This window comes from Ictidomys tridecemlineatus, chromosome 10 (assembly GCF_052094955.1).
Source record: "Ictidomys tridecemlineatus isolate mIctTri1 chromosome 10, mIctTri1.hap1, whole genome shotgun sequence".
NCBI classification, from domain to species: Eukaryota; Metazoa; Chordata; class Mammalia; order Rodentia; family Sciuridae; genus Ictidomys; species Ictidomys tridecemlineatus.
The window spans coordinates 34623478-34639319 of NC_135486.1; the positions used below are offsets into that span (position 1 = coordinate 34623478).

General features: G+C 39.1%; 1 protein-coding gene across 7 annotated transcripts in view; it reads left to right on the top strand.

The window, feature by feature from the left end:
- Positions 1 to 15842, top strand: part of Srgap2 (SLIT-ROBO Rho GTPase activating protein 2) — a 242166-nt gene that overhangs the window by 135340 nt on the left and 90984 nt on the right. The window contains exon 1 of one of the 7 annotated variants that reach the window (XM_040277569.2): positions 8981 to 9134. The exons of the other annotated variants lie outside the window; for them this stretch is intronic. The gene's annotated coding sequence lies outside the window, so the exon portion shown is untranslated. Of the gene's footprint in view, positions 1 to 8980; positions 9135 to 15842 lie in introns of those variants that run through there. 7 annotated transcript variants of the gene reach the window in all.

Genomic DNA, 15842 nt, shown 5'->3' on the forward strand with positions numbered 1-15842 from the left:
ATAGGCAGCTTTCCCCAACATTTGCTCAAAATGAAACTTGTAGTTATTGCTTAATTTTAATTGTCTATGCTAATTCTGGTTTTGAGAGACCATGGGAACATAAGAGCTTCCTTTTCCATGACGTTTAGGGCTCGTGGAATTATCCCCCTGACCTAACCGTTATTATTAAGGCCCAGGGACAGGAAAAAGTAGTAACAGTTTCTGTTTTTATTTTTCCTTTTCATTTTGAAGCTTAGAATTTTTTTAGTTATAAAAATGTAATACATGATTTTTCAAGACATTGTGGGGGAGACAAAAACAATAAAAGAAAGTAATGATTATTTGGAATAATGGTAAATATTTTTGGTGTATTTCCTCTAATCTTTTTTCTATGCAGTTTTCTTTAGAAAATGAGCATTATATTGTATTCATATTGCTTTGTGTAATATTTTTCATGTAACACTTTTTTTTAATTGTTGATGAATTTTTATTTTATTCATTTGTTTTTATGTAGTGCTGAGAATCAAATCCAGTGCTCACCCATGCTAGGCAAGGGCTCTGCCACTGAGCCACACCCCCAGCCCTCATGTAACATTTTGAGTAAGCATTTTCCCCATGTCATTGCATCGCCTTTAAAAACATTGCTTTTTATAACAGTGCACAGTCTATCTTTGGGCTAGCCCATAGCTTATTTATACGTTCCTTATAGTTCTTTGGCTCTGCTGTCCTGACTCCATTGGATCATGTGTTATACACTCAGAAGTAATCCAAAGTTGTCTTCATACCTTTCTTGGGAGTCACTTGTTTAAGTTTCATTGTCTTTTTCTTTCTTCTTTTTTATCATATTCATTTTGAGTTTAGCTGGGAATCCAGATCTTAGAGCAATGCCTGATCCTGGGCCCTGGCTGGCTCAGTGTGGTTCTTACACCACACAGGGTGTCAGTTTCCTCATCTTTACACCGAAGAAAATTACTCATATCCTCACTCTTCCTTCCTAGAGTGTCATAGGAATCAGTAAAACCAGGGAAGAAATTACTTTGCAGAACTGTGTTATGGCCAGATGGTATCTGGTTATGTTCCTGTAGAATAGTGGACGTCTTGTACCTTCTCCCAGCTGGGGTGGTCTTTGCGTTTCTCAGCTAATCTTTTTTAGCAGTGTGTTATCATATAGGGTAGAAAGGAAATAAAATAGACGAACTGGGAGATCCAGTCTCTAGCTTTAATCATTTCTTCTCCAAAGCCAAGATAATCCAAGACTTCTGCCCACATAAGCATCGCATCTTTTCCTGCCTTGCCTCTTCCCATGACCTTGTTTTCCTTTTGATGTTCATTTTGAGGGTGGAGAGTAGGAAAAAAAAAAATCATTCTCTTTTTGTTACTCAGAGTCAGTGGCCTTTTTGGGCCTTTGGGTTCTCAGGCAAGGAAAATTGCATAGCCTACCTGACCTTTCTTTAGGGACTTTTTATTTTTTCATTTTATTTTTTTGGTACCAGGGATTGAACCCAGGGGTGCTTAACTACTGAGTCACATCTCCAGCCCTTTTTTTATATTTATTTAGAGACAGGGTCTCACTAAGTTGCTTAGGACCTTACAAAATTGCTGATTCTGGCTCTGAATTCTTAGTCTTCCTGCCTCAGCTTCCTGAGCTTCTGGGAGTAAGGGCATATACCCTCAGGGACTCTTAAAAAAAAAAAAAAAAGGCAGTGATTTAAATCCAGGATTGCAAGTAAGCACCAGTTCACTCAGTTCAATTTAATGGTATTATTTGATTGTCTATGATTGCTCAGTATTCACACTGGCACTCTAATAGGGCTGCAGAGCAAGTTTGAAACATAGTTCAACATCTTAGATTTCTTATATGTCAGTTGGGTAGATGGACCATAGTCTCTTGAAGTGGGTTACAACTTAAGACAGCAATTTAATGAGTGGTACAGATAATTAGTTGTCTATAGGAGTTTGGGAAAAGCACACATTCATGAGAGATGAGTCACACATGCCTCACAGAGGGGAAAGAATCAGGCTGATGTTCTTTTAATTGCCTACTGCCAGGATTCTCAGTTATCCATCCATTTCTTATCTTGTGGAAATATCTTTTGATTGTTTCCATATTATCTGATACTAGCTTCCTTTCCTGCTTCTGTGTTCCCATTAGAGATGCCACCCATGGACCAATCTGACAACACAGAGGCTTCATACAGGAAGCCTAAGCAAAGGACTTTGATGTCAGCTCAGGGATTCTGAATGCAGTCAAGGAGAGCCATTGGCCATTTTAGGCAGGACAATGAAAATTTGAAAACCATGGTTTTCTGTCACATCATTTTAGGATGGAAGAGACTATTGGGAGTTTGCTACAATAATTAAGGGGGACAATGGAAGCTAGTTCTTAGATATGACACTGGGAACCGAGAGAATGAGATTTACTAAAAGACAGAGGAAGATGTTATAGATGGCACTGAGGGACCCAACATGAAGTGGAAGGAGGGAAATGCCAGGAAAGAACCAGAATTCGCTAAGTCATTCAGCAGATATTCACAGTGTACCTCCCATGTTCTAGGCCCTTGCAAATAACAAAAAGTCCTTGCATGGACCTTTTAGTCTAGTAGGAGAAATAGATAATATTCAGATTAGTAAATACAAAATATATCAGATGGTGATAAACTAAAACCAATAAAGAAGATGGAGGGATCTTAGGAATGTTGCTATTTTATTTAGGGTATTCCGAGAAGGTCTCACTGCTAAATTGGCATTTGGACTGATTCTTGAAGGAAATAGGGAATTTGGCTGTTTAACTCTTTGGAAAAGGTGTTTTAGATAAAGAAAAAGACTGCTCGAGCCTGGCGGGGTGACTCACACCTGTAATCCCAGTAGCTGGGGAGGCCAAGGCAGGAAGATCATGAGTTCAAAGTGGGCCTCAGTGATTTAGTGAGGCCCTAAGCAACTCAGAGAGACCTGACTCTAAATAAAATATTAAAAAGGACTAGGGGTGGGCTCAGTGGTTGAGTGCCCCTGGATTCAATCCCCAGTGCTCACACCAAAAAAAGACTACATGGTTACACAGTTAAGGCTACAAGATGGGAAATGTGCTGATCTGATTTTGAGATACAATAAGGAAGGTTTGTGTAGAATGGCCAGGAGGGAGAGTGGTAGGAATTGGGGACTGGGAACAGCCTATATCTGGAAGGGCCTTGGAGGCTATTGGAGGTTTTGGAACAGAGGAATGACACAGACTCCCATTTAACTAGGATTATTCTGGAAAAATAAATAAATAGGATTATTCTGGCTTCTGTGTTAAAAGGACGATGAAAGAAACAAGATAGAAGCCAGAAGGGAAAGCCATTAAAGAAGCCTCTGAATAATTCAGACAGGAGGTGACAGAGGATTGAAACTGTAGCTGGGGAGATGTTGAGAACCAGTGAAATTGTGGGATGTATGCTGAAGAAGGAGCCAGTAGAATTTGCTGCTGAAATGTGGTTTATGAGAAAAAGAGCAAAGATGATCCCAAGCATTTTGGCCTGAGCAGTTGAAAGTTGGAATTGCCATTTATGGAGGACAGTATCTGGGAGAGCTGCTTATTATAATCTAGTGCTTCAATTGGCAAAGAATCTGAGAGCCAAGAAGTGGCTTGCCTTGGATCGCTCGGTTAGGCAGTAGTCAAGATGGGAACAAACTTACTAGGTCTTTTAAATTTATTCAGTGCTCTCTCCAGGATGTTATGTGGAGCCATCTGAGTTCAGTTTTAGATGGTGGTAAAGGGAAGGGTTATTGGTGATGATCAGAGCTGAACGGGAAATTTGAAAATTAGTCACATAAAACTGGCTGCTGAAACTGAAGGTGAGTATTTATGGGAAAGGGCAGTTGAGGCCTTGACAGGGACTTTGAAAAGCCAGCAAAGAGAGAATAGATTAAAATGGACAAAAGACAAATGAGAATCATATGGCTCTTAGAACTTCAGTGGGAAAACAAGTCAGTGATGAGGACTACAAAGGGATCAGGAAGAATGGGACCTAAACAGATGTCATTAGATTGGGTTCTGGAGTCTGAGGAAACTGTGGGGACTGAGCTCAGCATAACCTCCTCTACAGCTAGAAAGAAGGAATAGAATAGTAAAAGCAGGAGATAGGGGATTAAGAAAAAACTCTCTTCCACTTGCATCACCTTCTTGTGAATCTTAAAGAAGAATTTGATCATCCCAGACATCCATGTGCCCATTTAGAAACTGAAAAGGAAGCATACTTCTGCCTGTCTTACTTCCTGGAGATGGATTGTGCAGGAATTACTGGCAGAGGATATGAAACTGTCTTGGAAAAAAGATGTTCCATAATGGCCGGGTGCAGGGGTGCACGCCTGTAATCCCAGCAGCTCAGGATGCTGAGGCAGGAGGATTGCGAGTTCAAAGCCAGCCTCAGCAAAAAGTGAGGTGCTAAGCAACTCAGACCTTGTTTCTAAATAAAATACAAATAGGGCTGGAGATGTAGCTTAGTGATTGAGGGCCCCTGAGTTCAATTCCTAGTACCAAAAACAAACAAAAAAATAAAGATGTTCCATAAATTAAGATATTCTTTCCCAGTTAACTTTAAGTTTTTAGTTTAAAATGTTTTGATTGTCATTAAAGAAAACTTTACATTAGCTATCCATTAAATACAGGACATCTTGACTGATAAAATTGATATTCTTCTTTGAAACAATATTTCAGTATCATTTTGATTAACTCTTGCTTCATAAGTGTGTTCATCTGACTCATATCAGGTCCTGCCTGGGCTTTTTAATTTAATTTTGTAGTCATTGATACCCAACCACAAAGTATGGTCCCTGCCCCCAAGGCCATTCAGGTCTTTCAAGCATTCATAGTTCAGCATTAGTCCTTCTGATGAAGCACAGGGTGAGGTATTCCCTGCTGAGTGCTGAGCAGTCTGTTTCAGAGCTGCAGGCTGAAGCCCCAGTGGAGTTTAATTCTGTCCTTCCAGTCCCCTTCACATTAGAGTATGGGAAGAGTGGGAATGGAAATTAATTGTACCTGCTGGCATTATTAAAGTTATCAGTGCATATCCCCACTTGGGCCGGGAAGATTAAAAAGGGTGTTGTAATCAGAGCAGATGATTTTTGACACACTATGGACTTTCTCCCCAGGTAAGATGTAAGGAAGTGATCTGAGCTTGTTGCCTCTGGCCTGGTAACCACATAGCTCGGGGCTATGCAGTCTCTGCCTCATCCTCCCACCAGTCTGGAGGAAAGCCAGACTCCTGCTCTCTTTGGATAGGAGATGTCTTAGTGGAAAATCAGGCCTTCTCATTTAAGACGAGTATATTATGGCTCACATTCCAAACAAGGTATAGTCAGGTGTCTTGATTAGGCCTTGGAGTCATACCTTGTTCGAGTTCAGCCTGAATGAAATAGGTAATTGAAGTGCTGCTCCCTGGTGATTTAGTTCACTTTAGCAAGCGTTTATTAAATGCCTTCCCGAAGCATCATAACAGGCCAGGCTGTTCTTCCTGCATGGATGCTGTGGTATTTAGTGGGAAGAGGAAAGCGGCCCTTGTAGTTCATGAATCATAAAAGATCCTGGTCTGGGAGTAAGGGTCTTATCCCAGCTGTCACACTGACCCACAGTGGAATCCAACTTTGTAACCTATTCAGGACTTGGTTTTCTAATCTGTAAAATAAGAGTTTGAACTAATCTTTCTTCCTGAAATTCTATTATTAAGTGAAGGAATTCCTATGATGAAAATGCTTGCCAAACCATTAGACACTATACAGATGTAAGGCACAGTGATATTTTAAGTGTAACCAATATGTTTCTCAACACATAATTCATTGAGTTCTGATTCTGGGTGGTATATAGCTGTGTGCTTGATAATGTGAGGATGGCATAACAGGACCTCTGATGTAAGAGCCTGGAATCTAATGGGAGAAACAGACATGCAAATAAGCAATGGTGACATAATAAATGGTGTAATAATAGCTTCTTCAGTGGAAGGAACTGAAGTAAGGTTTACCTTCTGGAGTTCTTTGTGTTTGCTAAGAATGGTGTGTGGGGGAGAGAAGTGTAGGGATTCCCAGGAGATGAAACAGCTTATGCAGAGAACAAAGAGGTATAGCCAGGCACACAGTGGCACAATCCCAGTGGCTCAGGAGACAGAAGCAGGAGGATCACGGCTTCAGAGGCAGCCTCAACAATTTAGTGAGATTATATATAACAACTGTCTCAAATTAAAAAAAAAAAAGACTGGAGAGTGGTTCAGTGGTTAAGCATCCCTGGGTTCAATCCCTGGTACCAAAAAGAAAACAAAGGGATATAAACAAGTAAAGAGTATTCGGGTACTACATTTTGTATGGGTGAGGATGACTGAGCCAGGTCCCTTGTAAAGGAAGGCAAGCAGTGAGGCTGAGGAGATAGGCAGAGGCCTTGTATGCCACATTGAAGCTGTACCTTCTAAAGCTTCTATAAAATTGTTATTTTAATCTAAAAAATAAATGCAATTTTAAAAAGTAGTTGTTTTAATCTTTCATTTTGAAATTAAAAACCTAAAGAAAGATGGCAAAAATAGTACAAAAATTTTTATGTACACTTAACCCAAATCCCCAAAATGTTAAAATGATATAATGATCAAAATCAGGAAATTGATACAATACTATTGATCTATTGATCTTATTCAAATATTACTAATCGCTCCTCTTATATCTAGTTTCTGGCTCAGGGTCTAGTTCAGGTTCGGTTCAGGAACATACATTGTGCTGAGAAGAGTTGTCTCCTTAGCTTTCTTTAATCTCTGTCTCCCTTTGTCTTTTAAGATTTTGACACTTTCGAAGAGTATTGGCTAGTTATTTTGTAGAAAATCCCTGAGTTCTGGTCTGTCTGATGTTTCCTCGTGATTAGATTCAGTGTGGGCAAAATCCCCATAAAAGTGATATCCTGTTCTTCATACATTATACCAGAAAGTACTTGCTGTGGTTTTGTAGTGGTGGTAATTTTGATGATTTGATTAGGGTGAAGGTGGCCCAGGTTTCCTTACTATGAGGTTAGTACCTTCCCCGTTGTACTTGAATTCAAGTATCTTGTAAGCATACTTTGAACCTGTTTTTCTTTGGGACAAAATACCTGAGATAATTACTGTGACAAAATACCAGATAATCAATCATCCTAAAAAAAAAAAAAAGGTTTATTTTTTGGCTCAGGGTTTTAGATGTTTCAGTTCTTGATCAGTTTGCTTGTGGGCCATGATGAGGCAGCAGGTACTACAGAAAGCTGCTTACCTCATAGCAACTGGGAATCGAAAGAGGGAGAGGAAGGCGCTGGTGTCCCAATATCTCCTTCTAGAATGCCCAGTGGTAACTTCCTCCCACTAGACCAAACCTTTTAAAGTTTTCACAACCTCCCAATAGAGCCACAGGCTGACAATCAAGCCTTTATGTGCCTTTGGTGGTCATTTATCTAAACTATAGTGCTCCTCATCCTTTGCCCACTAATTTTTAGCATCCATACCTGCTTCCTAATGGAAACAGTTCCAGTATTGGGTTTTACCAAGGAGTGCCATGGATAGAGGTGCCTTTTAGAAAGGTTCCTCTGAGATGTTTGGTTGTAAGAGACATTAAGAAAGCAAGAAGAGGGCTGGGGAATGCAGCTCAGTGGTAGAGCACTTACCCAAAGTGTGCAAAGCCTTGGGTTTGATTTCCAGCACCACAAAAATAAAAAAAAAAAGTGAGAAAGCTAGTACAGTAGTTCATTTAAGAGATGACAGTAGCCTGTGAGAGGAGTAGAGAAGATAGGAGAGACATTCCAATTTTCTTTGGAATCAGAAGATGTAGGCTTTGCATTTTGTGCTGTAGATTTAAATGCTGGAAAAATTCTGACTCAGATAGAAAAAAAAATCACATTTTTCTCTAGATTATCAAGTGTCGGTGTAATCTCTGGGTTACTCTTTTAAGAACCCAAGCCCCTGACTTTATTAAACATAACTTAGATTTTGTTAAATGATGTTTCTGAAAGTATCACTTTCCTTCTTGGACAACTTGGGACCAGATTCCTGTTGTTCAGTACAGAGTGGTTGGAATCTCCAGTGGAGGTGTGCAATTTTGTTATAGGATGTGATCACATAAGATGGTTTTCTCCATAGCCTAGAGGTTGCTTCTATGGCCCTGTTCCCAAATTTCTGCCACTTGAGGTCTTAACTAGTTCAAAATGAGTGTTCTCTACTCTAGCACAAAACCTGGATCTGTGTGTCTTGGTCTTTTGATTTGACAGTATCCTTAAAGCTTTTTTTGTTTGTTTGTTTTGGTATCAGGGATTGAACCCAGGGGCACTTAGTCACTGAGCCACATCCCCACCCCTTTTTGAAAAATAGAGATAGGGCCTCACTGATTTGCTGAGGTAACTTTCAATTTGTAATCCTCCTGCTTCAACCTCCCAAATTGCTGGGATTATAGACATGCACCACTGAATCCAGCTCCATGAAATATTTCTTTTTGACTTTTCCAAAGAAAGAAAATAAGAAAACTGGCAAAAATAAAGAGGGGGAGAAAACTCTTATCTTAAACAGCAGCCTAGAGATGATTGTTTACTTGCTTTTGTAATATAGTTTTGCAAGGGAGCCGGAAAGAGCATTTCAGTTTTTCATGACTTGGAGTTTGAATTCATATAATTGCTTTAAGATAACTTTGGAATTGGCCTAAGCATTTTAGGTTATTCCTGACCCCAGGTCAGTGGCCTCCTTGAGCTAGGCAGGAAGGAGAGGGAATTGAGTTTTTTGCTTCAACAGCTCAGAGGGTACATCTCTCTTACATTCTGGAGACCTGCAAGGTTTCTGAAAATCCCCTTATGAAACAGTAGCCCTTTGAATATATTTCTGCTGCTGCTGATAGGAGTGGATTAAACTGGCAGGCATGATGGAGGGAACAGATTACATGTCCCAGGTGGGAGGTCCCCGACAGTTGGATCTGTGGTTGACAAAGGAATTTTAACACACAGTCACATCAGCTCCTAGACAGGCTGTGGGAGTTCCGCAAGGCAGCCTCCTGCCTTCCTCAAATATTTTGACTCTGGTCTGCAAGATGCATGCTTCAGAGTTTCAAATTGGAGTCCACAAGTCAACTGAGGAAAGTGGTAAAGCCCTTCTCGGGGACCCCATGGCATAGGAAAAGAACATCAGACCCAGAATCAGGTAACTTTGCGGGGATTCCAGGGCTCCAGATGGTTTCTGTGTTTATTTTTCTCAATGGTTTAATTTTCTACCACAATTTTGACATTCTCATTTTGGATGTTGACTGTAGTCTAGAGAAACAGCTCATCGGAATTAAAATTTGGTTCTTGGATAAGAGAATTAGAAGTTTTCATATTTTGCAAAATTAGGAGTGGGTAGAGTGGAGACTGAGAGGAAAAGGGCGGGCATGGTTTGGACAAACTCCCTTTTCTGTTCCGCATTCTAGAAATAGTGCTATTAGATTAAAAAAAAAATACAGATAAAATCCTGTATTTTTCTTTTTATTTGCTTTACTTTCTTTTGAGTTTGCTTAAGAATGCCTATATACTAAGAAAATATTTCTTAACCTCTCCAGCATATTTAGGGTTAATTTGAAAATCATTAGGACATACAACAAACTTAGTACTCTCTTTATGTCTTGGTTTATTCAAAAGGTTGATTTGCTGTGGCTTGGAACCCCTGACCCTGTCTCCTCACTTGCTGATTTCAACCCTACATATTTGACTGCAAAGCCCTAATGCATTGAGGAATGCGGTACAGCCAGAATACACCCTATCTACAAGCCAGAAAGACATCTTGATTAAATTAGTGTCAAAGGGGTGGGGGGTGGAGAGAAAGGCACAGTGACACAAAGGGCGTTTTGAAGAGAACCCTGTAATGCCTGTGGAGAATGAATGTGGAGAATGAATGTTCTCCTTAAATATGGCCGTGACCTGCAACTCCACACATGACAGAGACACAGCTCAATTGTCCCCAGGAGTTGGGTTGGGGGCAGGGGGCTCGGGGTGTGGATGGTGGGGGGAGAGGCCAGCCAGGGGCCTTACTCTGCATCTCCAAGTTGAGAGAAAGGCAGGAAGCAGGAAGGTCTGTGGTCACTTTCTTTTTGCTGTCTCTGTGGCAAGCAGTTCTTTGATCCTGGATATTGTTTGAGGAATGGATCAGGAGTGGTTTCCTTCCACCCGGTATTTGAACCCTGTTCCCTCTGTTCTTACATTTTGTCTGGATACTAGATTCCTGAAAGCACCCATTGTCTTCAGTCTCTTTCTGTCCCCTTCCTTGAGGCTCCCCAAGATCGCTGCCTGAACTTTATAGGAGCACAGTGAGGGACAGTGCCTTGTCATTTACCCACCATCCTCATTTCGTTCATCCTTCAGTCCCAGAACCGAAGTGAAGAACAGATAAACTGTTGAGGGCTTCTGCAGGACAGCCATGGGCAGTGGGAAAGCAGTAATGCTTCCTAGCTGCGTAACCCCTTGGCTCAGTTCCATTTGCACTGTGGTCAGGAGCTTTGGAGACATACTTTTGCTGTTTGCCCTTTGAACTGCCAGCCATCCAAATACAGCAAATGGATTAAAGACTTGATTAAAAGAAGTGGGATGAGACGGTAATTATCATCCTATGTACATGTATGATTGCACTAATGGTGTGACTCTGCATCATGTACAACCAAAGAAATGAAAAGTTGTGCTCCATTGTGTACAATGAATCGAAATGCATTCTGCTGCCATGTATAACTAATTGGAACAAATAAAAAAAAATTAGTGGCATTAAAAAAAAAAAGTTGGTTAAGTCTGATTCCCCTCTCTAGCCAGAATATCCTAGCAGCTTATTTTTTTTTAAATCTCTGTTTATATGCTTCTCTTTCCAGTAGATGAAATTACAGTGTTTTCAACAGCATATATTTGAGGATTTAAAAATTGATACCCCAGAATATTCTTTTGTACTATCCTTCTTTTTATTGATATGAAACTTTATGGCTTTTCTTTCCTCCACTCTCACCTAATAATTATTGGGTATTTATTAGATACAAGGCCATGTACAAGAGGAGAATACAAATATGACCAAAGAATATGGAACAGAAGTTTATAAGTTCAAATGCCAATGCCACCATTTAGTAGCTGCTCCTGTAGAGAAATGTCTTAACCTCCTGAAGCTTTAGCATCTATAAAATGGAAATGATGATAATAATTCTTATAGAGTTATTGCAAAGATTAAGTGAAGTTATGCCTATGAATGTTGAGCACATAGCAAACACTAAGTAAGTATAAGCTACAGTTATTGTTTTTATTAATTACTAATTGGAAAATATAGTCCAAATCCTTCAGAAGCTTATGCTGTAGTTGAAAGTAGAAAAGATACTTGCATAAGCAACTCTGATCAAGGCAGTATAGATATAAGTGTGCCATAGATGGCATAGATAATAGTTGCTAGAAAATTCAGTACCAGAAATAGAAGAAAAGCTCACATTTATCTGGGTTTTTAAGGAAGACCCATTGACCAGTGAATACTAGCAAAAACCCCATTTCTGCATCTGTGACAGATAACATTAAAAATCAATCTAGAATTCTTTTTTCAGTTTTTAAAATTTAAAATAGAATAGTGATAGAAATGTACATAAAATGTATTTGTATAGTAAATGAGTAATCACAAAGAAAATGCTAATGTAACTTACCATACAGATCAATACACAGGACTTTATCTGTGTCACTGGTACAGGGCTGGGATTGTAGCTCAGTGGTAGAGCACTTGCCTCATACATTTCAGGCACTGGGTTTGATCCTCAGTACCACATAAAAGTAAATGAACAAATTAAACAAAGGTATTGTGTCCATCTACCATTAAAAATATATTTTTTTAAAAGTCACTGGTACAACACCGTCCCCATTGGATCCCCCATCAATATCTTAAGTTTGTGGTAATTATTTACTAGCCTTTTAAAAAAAATGTTTTTATGGACACAATACCTTTTTTATTTATTTTTTATGTGGTGTTGTGGATCGAACCCAGTGCCTAACACATGAGTGGCAAGTACTGTACCACTGAACTCCAGCCCCAGCCCCTATTTCCTTACTTTTAGGAATTTGTCCCTAAACAGCATGGCTTAATTTTGCCTATTGAATAGGAAAAACACATTTTTTCTTCTCAATAGTCATATTCTCCCTATATTCCACTTCTGATACCAAGTGTGTGGAAGGATTTCCCATATCAAGGAATTCTCCAATTCTCTGCATATACCAGTTGGATGTCTCATAGTTCAATTTGATTCTGACATTGTCTGCCTAGTTAACACAAACCCTACAAGTTAAGCATTCTGTTTCAAAAGACCGCCCACACTTCTGATGTCAACTAAAAATCCAGGTTGTCACCTGAGATTCTCATAGACTGGCTATTGATTCTCCAATAGCCACCCCCTCCTCAGGTTCTGTCATTTGCTAGAACAACTCATAGAACTCAGGAAAACAGTTTACTTACCATTTTATTATAAAGGAATTACCAATTTATTTAAAAAGGGTACAACTCAGGAACAACCAGATGGAAGAGTTATAGGCAGGGTATGGAGCACAGCGCTTCCACACTCTTCCCAAGCACACACCCTACACCACCTCCTCAACAATCTGCAAGCCTTCTAAACTCCTTTTGAGTTTTAATGGAGGTTTCATTATATAGGCATGAGTGATTAAGTCATAGTCACTGGTGATCAACTTAACCTTCAGCCCCTCTCCCCTCTCTAGAGGATGAGGGGTGATGCTGAAAGTTCCAACCCTCTAATCACGTGGTTTGTTCCCCTAGCAACCAGTGCTTCCTTAGGGGCTTTCCAAAGGTCACCTAATTAACATAAACTCAGGTGTATTTGAAAGGGACTGTTATAAGTGACAAAGGATGGCTCTTTCACCTTTATCAATATTGTCACTTATGAAATATAAGGGTTTGTAAATGTGCCAGGGATCCTGGCTGAAGCCCCAAATATATATTTATTATTATCACATTACACTGTATATAGACTTTTGCATCTTATTTCTACAGCTTTCCATGGATTGTAAGACTTATCCATGTTGTCACATAGCTTGTGCCTTGTTTATTTTTATTGTTATTGAGTTGCATCAAATATACCAAAATTTATTTATCCATTTTGTTATCAATGGGTGTTTGGACTGTTTTCACCTTGCAACCAACACATCCCCCCACCCCCAACTGGCGATTGAATCCAGGGGCGTTTTACCACTGAGCTATATCTCCAGTCTTTTTTATTTTTTTATTTTGAGATAGGGTCTCACTAAGTTGTTTAGGGCCTTGCTAAATCACTGAGGCTGGCCTCAAACTTGTGATCCTCCTGCTTCAGTGTCCTAAATTGCTGGGATTACAGGTGTGTGCCACCATGCCTGGCACAAGCATACCTGAATTCTGACATATATATATATATGTCCAGATTTCTAGAATGTGAACCTAGTAGAGAATTACTGGGTCAAGATAGGTGTATCATCTACTTTACTTTATAATGCTAAACTGCTTTTCAAAGTGGATATTTCTGATTTTCACCCCTACCAGCAGTATAAGAGTTTTCATTTTTCTGCATCCCTGTTTGCATATGGTATGGTCAGGTTTTTATTTATTTATTATTTAAATTAAAAAAAATGGTACCAGAGATTGAATCCAGAGGCACTTAATCACTGAGCCACATCCCCAGCCCTTTTTAAAAATATTTTATTTAGAGGCAGGGTCTCCCTAAGTGCTTAGGTCCTCGATAAGTTGCTGAGGCTGGCTTTGAACTCACAATCCTCCATCATAGCCTCCCAAGCTGCTGGGATTACAGGCGTGCACCACTGTGTTGTCTGGCTATGCAATTTCTGTAGCACCATTGATTTAAAATTATATCCTTTTCTTTTCATACACAAATTTTTTTTCTTAAAGAACAAATATTGAAGATTTACTCTACATCAGGCGCAGTACTAAGTACCTTATGTGCAGAGGTAGAGAGGTAAAAATTTGAGCTGGGTTTTTAATGAACGAAAAGGATTATAGTAATTAGAGATGGAAAAATGAGTGGTATGTGAGAGTGGGGGCTCGAGCTGGAGTAGGACATACCGTATGGGAGGAGCAGGCTTCAGGACAGAAGAACACATAAATGGATATGCACTCTTCAGAGGGTGTTGAGCAAAATAGTTCACAAAATCAAAGTATTGATGAGAAGTTGAAAAATGTTTAAAAAAAAAAAAAAAAAGCTCCGAATGGCAGAATAAAGAGTTGGGTCTTTATTCTGAGAGTACTAGGAACCATTAAGGGCCTGCAATGTAGGCAATGATAGGTATCAGACATTTTTTTTTTTTTTTTTTTAAGTACCAGGGATTGAACCCAGGGTCATTAACCACTGAGCCACATCACCAACCCTTTTTATTTTTTATTTTGAGATAGGGTCTCACTAAGCTGCTTTAGGGCATTACTAAATTGCTGAGCTGGCCTTAAACTTGTGATTCTCCTGCCTCAGCCTCCTGAGTCATTGGGTGTGCCACCATACCCAGCTCATATAAGACATATTTTGAAGGGAAATTCAAGAACATATTAAGAATTCTCATTAAGAATGAGAAGTCACTGATTATTTCTTTCTGTTTTTATGCCAGGGTCAGTCAGGAAATGCAGTATGTTGTTACAAAATTGGAGCTGTCTGGTGAAGCTGACATTTACATGTGTGTTCAGGAACTAGAGACCCAAATATTTTATTTTTACTCATTTTTAGAATTTCTTGCAGAGTTTATCCATTTGATGGACTTTGAGTCACCAGACAAATCCTGAATTGGAATTCTCAGTCACTGGGCTGATTTCAGAAATGTTCTTTATTTGAGATAGATTCAGCCTTTTTTTATTTGGTAGACTGTGTTTTTTTAAATATTTTTATTAGTTATAGATGGACTTTATTGACTTATTTGTTTTATATGTGGTGCTGAGAATCGAACCCAGTGTCTCACACATGCTGGGCAAGTGTTCTACCACTGATCTACAACCCCAGCCCTAGACTGTGGTTTTTTAAAAGCTCCTAAGGAATTAATGAGAAACTCTATTTAAAACCTCAGGCTTACTTCTCTCTTTACCAGAATGCTTTGGTTACCATGTGCTGGGAAATGAACAACTTTGAACCCTAAGTGTGGCAAGCTTTCACTACCACCAGGATTCATTTATTCATTCAAGCAAAGCATATTTCAGTGCTTATTGGGTATCTACTGCACTAGACCTGAAGGCTACAAACATAAAATAGTGTCTGTGTTTTCCATTCTAGAAAAGATAATTGAGAGGCAAGAAATTGAGCAGTACTTTTCATAAACTTTATAGGGCTAGCAGGACAGAAATTGGCATTCAAGGCCAACAAGGGAAGATCTGACTAAGATTCCTTTGGAACACCAAAGGGAAACATCTTAAAAGTAAATGTAAACTAGAAGTAGACTTCAGTAATTTCACAAGGACTAAAGTCTAGTTTCAGATTATCTTAATCTCTAATTGGATTAAGGTGATCCAGGATGTTTAGTGGCTAGAAGCAAATTGAAGCCTCTCTAGAGGAAGATACTATCAGATGTAATATATCTCTCATCATTTTTCATATACAGTGTTTGAAATTCAATTATAAATAATTAGGCATATGAGAAAATAAGATCTGGGCCCCAAAATTAAGGAAACTGCAGACTCACAGGAGATCTAGGTAATCGTCTTATCAAACATAATTTTTAAGTTAACTATATTTAATATGTTTCAGAAATGAAATGATAAGAACAAAACTGGAAATAATTAAAAATGAATCAGCTCAAAATGGATCAAAGACATAAGTTGAAGAGCTAAAACTAAAAAACTTCTAGAAGAAAATATAGGTGTAAATATTCATGATCTTGGATTAGATAGTGTTTT